The sequence below is a fragment of the Lissotriton vulgaris genome, chromosome 6 (assembly GCF_964263255.1).
Source record: "Lissotriton vulgaris chromosome 6, aLisVul1.2, whole genome shotgun sequence".
Classification (NCBI taxonomy): domain Eukaryota; kingdom Metazoa; phylum Chordata; class Amphibia; order Caudata; family Salamandridae; genus Lissotriton; species Lissotriton vulgaris.
In genome coordinates this window covers 1,854,750,802-1,854,758,810 of record NC_141694.1, presented here as the reverse complement: position 1 = coordinate 1,854,758,810, position 8,009 = coordinate 1,854,750,802, and the positions used below count along the sequence as shown (strand labels likewise).

General features: G+C 54.3%; 1 protein-coding gene across 1 annotated transcript in view; it reads left to right on the top strand.

Annotated features, from left to right (window-relative positions):
- Nucleotides 1–1,253: 1,253 nt before the first annotated feature.
- Nucleotides 1,254–8,009, top strand: part of FNDC4 (fibronectin type III domain containing 4) — a 550,876-nt gene continuing 544,120 nt past the window's right edge. The window contains exon 1 of the mRNA XM_086928174.1: nucleotides 1,254–2,569. The gene's annotated coding sequence lies outside the window, so the exon portion shown is untranslated. The remainder of the gene's footprint in view (nucleotides 2,570–8,009) is intronic.

The following is an 8,009-nucleotide window of genomic DNA, read 5'->3' as shown; positions in this document are numbered from 1 at the left end:
GGTTCTAATTGGTGCTGAGCCACTTATTGAGGTGGGCAACTGTGATTTTGCTTTATTACTTGACACTCCCAGCAACACATGATTGTGCAGCAAACGGGTCCCCTAACCACCATTGTTTGTTTGTTTGTGTATGTGTGTGTATTTGATCATGTGCTTCTGTTTGATTATGTTTGTGAGTGTGTGCACATGCATCTTTGTGAGACTGTGGCTTTGTTATTCTGCTGAGAATGTTTGTGTGTATGTGTGTTTAATTGAGGCAGTGTGATTTTGCCTGAGAGCCTTTGGGTTTGTCTGTATTTCTGTGTGTGTATTATTTTTTTTGTGTGCATGTGTATGTGTATGTGTGTGACTGTGGTTGTGTGATTCTGCCTGAGAATGGTTGTGTTTGTGTGTGTGTATGTGTGTGTGCACGCGGGTGTTTGTGTTTGTGTGTGACTGTGTGTATCTGATTCTGCCTGCAAATGAATGTGTTTCTGTGTATGTGCTTGTCTGTGGTCATCTTATTCTGCCTGAGAATGGTTGTGTTTCTGTGTGTGTGTGTGTATTTGTGTGACTGTGGTCGTGTGATGGTGCCTGAGAATGGTTGTGTTTCTTTGTGTGTATGTGCGTGAGTGTGAGACTGTGGTCGTCTGATTCTGCCTGGCCTGGGAATGTATGTGCGTGTATGTATGTGTGTGTGTGTTTGTTTCTGCTTGAGAATATGTGTGTATGGCTGTGTTTCTGTGTGTGTGACTGTGGTGGTGTGATTCTGCCTGAGAATGGTTGTGTTTCTGTGTGGTGGGGGTGGTGAGGTGACTGCAGTCGTGTGATTCTGCATGATAATGTTTGTGTGTGTCTGTGTTTCTGTGTGTGTGTGTGACTGTGATGGTGTGATTCTGCCTGAGAATGGTTGTGTTTCTGTGTGGTGGGGGGTGGTGAGGTGACTGCAGTCGTGTGATTCTGCATGATAATGTTTGTGTGTGTCTGTGTTTCTGTGTGTGTGTGTGACTGTGGTGGTGTGATTCTGCCTGAGAATGGTTGTGTTTCTGTGTGGTGGGGGGTGGTGAGGTGACTGCAGTCGTGTGATTCTGCATGATAATGTTTGTGTGTGTCTGTGTTTTTGTGTGTGTGCCAGGAGCACGTGCAGAAGGCACAGCTCAGCGCCCCTCTCTCTCTCTCTCTCTCCTGCGCAGCGCTCGGGCTGCGGCGGTGTGTGTGGGGGGGCCTGCCGCCGCCTCCGAGGGCTGCACCCCTTTAAGAGGCGTCATCTCGGCCCCTTCAGAGTGACAGCCGCCCGCCCCCCGCTCCAGCAGCCAGGCTCAGCTGTCCGCTGACTGCTGCTCGCTCATCCACCAGCCAGGCTCCTGGCAGTGCCAGCCTCTCTGCCCTCACAGACCACCAGCCCTCCTGCTCCCTCTATGCCGTTCCAGAACTGCAGCAGCCGCCTGCCAGCACCACCGCCCGGATCCACAGACCCGCAGCAGGTGGCTTGTGCCCCCTCGGCCCCTCTGCCCTCACAGACCCGCTGCAGCCGCCTGCCAGCTCCACCACCCTCCTCCACAGACCCGCAGCAGGTGGTCTGCGCCCTCACAGACCCGCTGCAGCACCTGTCCACGTCGCCGCCCTCCTCTACAGACCCGCAGGTGCCCCCGGCAGGAGCTGGTCCGCAGGGCACGTTCCTGGAAGCCTGACGAAGCCCGCGCCTGGCATGCCCAGGGCGGCAGAGCTGCACTGCGCCGCGCAGCGGTAGGGTGCCCGACTGGTGCCCAGACTGCGCGCCTGGCACAGACCGCGTCCTCGGCCGGGGGTAGGATGCCGCTTGGAGATCGGGGACTGTTCGGGTGGCACCGGGGGGCTGAGAGGACTGCCAAGCGGGTCTGCAGGAAGACAAGCCGTGCCAGGTGCCTGTGCCCATCACAGGGCACGAGGAACTGAGCGCGCCAACAGTACCAGGAGGTGGATAAGGAGACGGGCATCGGGGCCTGCGGAGACCAGCCGCGCCTGGGGGGTCTGTGCCCTTCACAAGGCACCGAGGAGGCCACAGTGCCAGGGGTCGGAAGAAAGAGAGTCACTGGAGACAGCGCCAATTGGTCTGTGGCCGTCTCGGGGCGCTATGGACTGAGAACACTGGTAGTGCCGGGGGGCGGGTAAGGAGAGAGCCGCGCCAGGGGGCTCTGGCATTCACAGGGCACCGGGGCCGACGATACGAAGAGTGCCAGGGGGTCGATGAGGAGAGCCGCATTGGAAAACTGCCGAAACATAGCGCCTCGGGGTCTTTGGCGTTCACAAGGCACTGGGAACCGAGGAGACGAACAGTGCCAGGGAGCCTGGGCCCAGTGGGTGTCAGGTACAAGAACCCCAAGGGGGCTCTCAGGGCTGCACAGCGAGGAGCAGGCCCTGGGGCAGAGGGGACCCCTCGACGGGGCTAGGAGGGGAGACAGCGCCACTTCGGGGGTCTTCGGTGAGCGCCGACGGTGGTCTGTGGCACCGACACTACCGCGGGACTGAGGACAGAGTGCGCCCCGACTCGGCCCGAGGGGGGTCAGCAGGAGGGGAGGAGGACCCGCCCACCCCGGAGCGTGCAGCGAAGGTGAGGGGCTGGGGAGCGGCGAGGGGTGTGAGGGTGGTGTGTGGGGGAAGTAGAGCAGAAGGAATGTAGTGGCACGGATGAGAGCGGCGCAGAGGGGGCAGGCAGGGGGGACGCTCATCTGGAAACACTGTCGCTGCACCGTGCCCAGCCCTGCAGGCGAGGGTGCCAGCCCTGGCCTCTCACAGCGCAGCCTGGCATACACAGAGAAGAGGGCACACGGGCAGCCTTGGGTAGAACCAGGGCCTGGCACACACAGAGGCGAGGGCACACAGGCAGCCTTGGGTAGAACCAGGGCCTGGCACACACAGAGGTGAGGGCACACGGGAGCCTTGGGTAGAACCAGGGCCTGGTACACACAAAGGCGAGGGCACACAGGCAGCCTTGGGTAGAACCAGGGCCTGGTACACACAGGTGAGGGCACACAGGCAGCCTTGTGTAGAACCAGGGCCTGGCACACACAGGGGCGAGCCTTGGGTAGAACCAGGGCCTGGTACACACAGGTGAGGGCACACAGGCAGCCTTGGGTAGAACCAGGGCCTGGCACACACAGGGGCGAGCCTTGGGTAGAACCAGGGCCTGGTACACACAGGTGAGGGCACACAGGCAGCCTTGGGTAGAACCAGGGCCTGGCACACACAGAGGCGAGGACGCACGGGAGCCTTGGGTAGAACCAGGGCCTGGCACACACAGAGGTGAGGGCACACGGGCAGCCTTGGGTAGAACCATGGCCTGGCACACAGAGGCGAGGGCACACGGGAGCCTTGTGTAGAACCAGGGCCTGGTACATACAGAGGTGAGGGCACACGGGCAGCCTTGGGTAGAACCATGGCCTGGTACTCACAGAGGCGAGGGCACACGGGCAGCCTTGGGTAGAACCAGGGCCTGGTACATACAGAGGTGAGGGCACACAGGCAGCTTTGGGTAGAACCAGGGCCAGGGACACACAGGGGCGAGGGCACACGGGAGCCTTGGGTAGAACCAGGGCCTGGTACACACAGGTGAGGGCACACAGGCATCCTTGGGTAGAACCAGGGCCTGGTACTCACAGAGGCGAGGGCACACGGGCAGCCTTGGGTAGAACCAGGGCCTGGTACATACAGAGGTGAGGGCACACAGGCAGCTTTGGGTAGAACCAGGGCCAGGGACACACAGAGGCGAGGGCACACAGGAGCCTTGGGTAGAACCAGGGCCTGGTACACACAGGTGAGGGCACACAGGCATCCTTGGGTAGAACCAGGGCCTGGTACACAAAGAGCGAGGGCACACGGGAGCCTTGGGTAGAACCAGGGCCTGGTACACACAGAGGCGAGGGCACACAGGAGCCTTGGGTAGAACCAGGGACTGGTACACACAGAGCGAGGGCACACGGGCATCCTTGGGTTGAACCAAGGCCTGGTACACACAGGTGAGGGCACACAGGCAGCCTTGGGTAGAACCAGGGCCTGGCACACACAGAGCGAGGGCACACAGGAGCCTTGGGTAGAACCAGCGCCTGGCACACACAGAGCGAGGGCACACGGGCAGCCTTGGGTAGAACCAGGGCCTGGCACACACAGAGGCGAGGGCACACAGGAGCCTTGGGTAGAACCAGCGCCTGGCACACACAGAGCGAGGGCACACGGGCAGCCTTGGGTAGAACCAGGGCCTGGCACAGACAGAGGCGAGGGCACACGGGAGCCTTGGGTAGAACCAGGGCCTGGTACTCGCAGAGGCGAGGGCACACGGGAGCCTTGGGTAGAACCAGGGCCTGGTACTCGCAGAGGCGAGGGCACACGGGAGCCTTGGGTAGAACCAGGGCCTGGTACACGCAGAGGCGAGGGCACACGGGAGCCTTGGGTAGAACCAGCTCCTGGCACACACAGAGCGAGGGCACACGGGCAGCCTTGGGTAGAACCAGGGCCTGGCACACACAGAGGCGAGGGCACACGGGAGCCTTGGGTAGAACCAGGGCCTGGTACACACAGGTGAGGGCACACAGGCAGCCTTGGGTAGAACCAGGGCCTGGTACACACAGAGGCGAGGGCACACGGGAGCCTTGGGTAGAACCAGGGCCTGGCACACACAGAGGCGAGGGCACACGGGCATCCTTGGGTAGAACCAGGGCCTGGTACACACAGAGGCGAGGGCACACAGGAGCCTTGGGTAGAACCAGGGCCTGGTACACACAGAGGCGAGGGCACACGGGCAGCCTTGGGTAGAACAAGGGCCTGGTACACACAGGTGAGGGCACACAGGCAGCCTTGGGTAGAACCAGGGCCTGGTACACACAGAGGCGAGGGCACACAGGAGCCTTGGGTAGAACTATTATCAGATGATGTCCTCTGAGAGACATACATCCTTAGATGTCAGTCACTTCTCTCTCTCTTACTCACCACGCTCAAATACACCACTTGTTTCGCACAACCCAAGTCTACCTTTCTGAACAACCCAAGTACTGGCACAAAAAACAAAAGTATTTCAAGATAATTATACAATTTATTATCACAAAACTTCATAAAATCATTCCACGACCGGTCACCGCCTTGGATCTAAAAATCACAGTCACTTCATTAAAATACTAACATCATGAAATCACAGATAGAATCCCATGAAAATAAAAACACCTTTTCCCCGAGAGTATTAAAGACAATAAACGTTGTCTTTGATCGCCACAATTTGATGCTAACAGAATTTCTTAAGCTAAAGACCCTGCTGTCTATCGCTTGCTTATACGCGCCAAAGCAGGAGCCGAACTCTCAAAAGATGTAAATATTACAAAATGTTCATGAAAAAATATGATAACGACTTTCAACATTTCCCAGTGCATTGACAGCATCACTGGAGAGAGTGAATTTTAGGGAAAGTAATATGTTTCAAACATTAACCACTCAAGAATGCCCCCATGGCGGGACAAAGGTGCCAGGAGCTACCCAGACCGTGCCAGCTCGTCGCGTGCTCTTTTCATTTAGCCTGCATTGCTATCGAATGTGAAGCAAGATTCAATTTGACTGCACATGTATAAGTGAGGTTTTAGTAGAGCCTTGAATTACTGCGGGTGCCCTCCAACTAGACAGGTATAGAAATGATCACAGTGAAGTGAAGCGATGTGCCACGGATCACACAATTTGGTCAAACGGGGAAGCTGGGATTTGAGTCCAGGGCTGCACATTGTGTAGTTCAGAGACGGTGTGGTTACATCTTTTTCTCGTCCACTTAACACTAAAGATCAATGTTCTATATTCAGTTATTTAAATAATGTTAGCCCAAGCTGTTCAGTAAATACACTTATCACGCCATAAATCAAACTGACACTAAACGGGCAGGTTTGCGCAGTCATGAGATGAAAGGTTTGCTTTTCGGGTTGGAAGCTTTCCACAGGCCCTGAAGGTCAGCCAGACTCACAGAACACGCCTGCAAGCTTCCCTGGCTCGACAGACAGAACTATTTTGGGAGCTGCTGCACACCTCAGTGATCACAACCCCCACCCCCCTCCTGCCCCCCCCTCCCTCCCTCTCTCTCTCTCTCCCCCAGAGAGTCTGCTCTTGAAGTTACAGTGCAGGGGTGTGCACCATCCAGAAACATGGTGGGGTTGCCACTGTTTAATCCTCAGTGTCAACCTCTAAACCTGGAGGGGAAGGGTATTTTGACCCCTGCATCCCCCTCCTCACTCCAAAATCTGGGGGGATTTATCCCCTGTCACACACTGGTTCTACCCCTGTACACCCAGGTGGGGACATGAGCGGGGGGCGGTGGTACTGTTAGGGCTGGGAATAATTTCAATTAGCATAATTCCAGGCATTTAAAAAACAATTATGTGAAATTACGCAAACTGCATCTCGCAGTCAAAAAATTACCCTAACAGTCAGTTCTGATAAAAGCAGAATTCGAAAATGTAATTTCCAGGTGCTTTCCGGTTGCTCGTATTCAAAGCACTGTCGTTCACATTTGGATTTGCAGTTTCGTGTTTAAGAATTGCTCACGCGTTCTGCTCGGGTAAAAAAAATCTAGCTGAAATGTTTGTTGACCACCATAAAGGGATTGCCCCTCACATTCAAAACACTGCCGTTCGTGTTCAAATTCGTAGTTTCGAGTTAAAAAATTACTCGAACGGTACATCTCATGTTATAATTTCTCCCTGACTTTACTCAATGTGGAATGATGGTGTATTCTCGGTAATATTGCGTAGATTTTTTCAGTGCAAAATCACAAAAATGAAGCCGATTGTACAAGCGTATTGAAAAGTTTGCCCAGACCTAGTTACAGTTACTGCGGGTTAATTCATGAGCCGAGAATCTGTGGTGTTAGTTACATTGCCTAGGGCATGGGCAGATAATCTATAGTGTTATCACAGACTAGGGCATGGACAGATAATCTATAGTGTTACCACAGACTTGGGCATGGGCAGATAATCTGTGGTGTTAACACAGTCTAGGGCATGGACAGATAATCTGTGGTGTTACCACAGACTAGGGCATGGACAGATAATCTGTGGTGTTACCACAGACTAGGGCATGGACAGATAATCTATAGTGTTACCACACACTAGGGCATGGACAGATAATCTGTGGTGTTACCACAGACTAGGGCATGGACAGATAATCTATAGTCTTACCACAGACTAGGGCATGGGCAGATAATCTGTGGTGTTACCACAGACTAGGGCATGAACAGATAATCTGTGGTGTTACCACAGACTAGGGCATGGACAGATAATCTGTGGTGTTACCACAGACTAGGGCATGGACAGATAATCTATAGTGTTACCACAGACTAGGGCATGGACAGATAATCTGTGGTGTTACCACAGACTAGGGCATGGACAGATAATCTGTGGTGTTACCACAGACTAGGGCATGGACAGATAATCTATAGTGTTACCACAGACTAGGGCATGGACAGATAATCTATAGTGTTACCACAGACTAGGGCATGGACAGATAATCTGTGGTGCTACCACAGACTAGGGCATGGACAGATAATCTATAGTGTTACCACAGACTAGGGCATGGACAGATAATCTATAGTGTTACCACAGACTAGGGCATGGACAGATAATCTGTGGTGTTACTACAGACTAGGGCATGGACAGATAATCTGTGGTGTTACCACAGACTAGGGCATGGACAGATAATCTGTGGTGTTACCACAGACTAGGGCATGGACAGATAATCTATAGTGTTACCACAGACTAGGGCATGGACAGATAATCTGTGGTGCTACCACAGACTAGGGCATGGACAGATAATCTATAGTGTTACCACAGACTAGGGCATGGACAGATAATCTATAGTGTTACCACAGACTAGGGCATGGACAGATAATCTGTGGTGTTACTACAGACTAGGGCATGGACAGATAATCTGTGGTATTACCACAGACTAAGGCATGGACAGATAATCTATAGTGTTACGGCAGACTAGGGCATGGACAGATAACCTATGGTGTTACCACAGACTAGGGC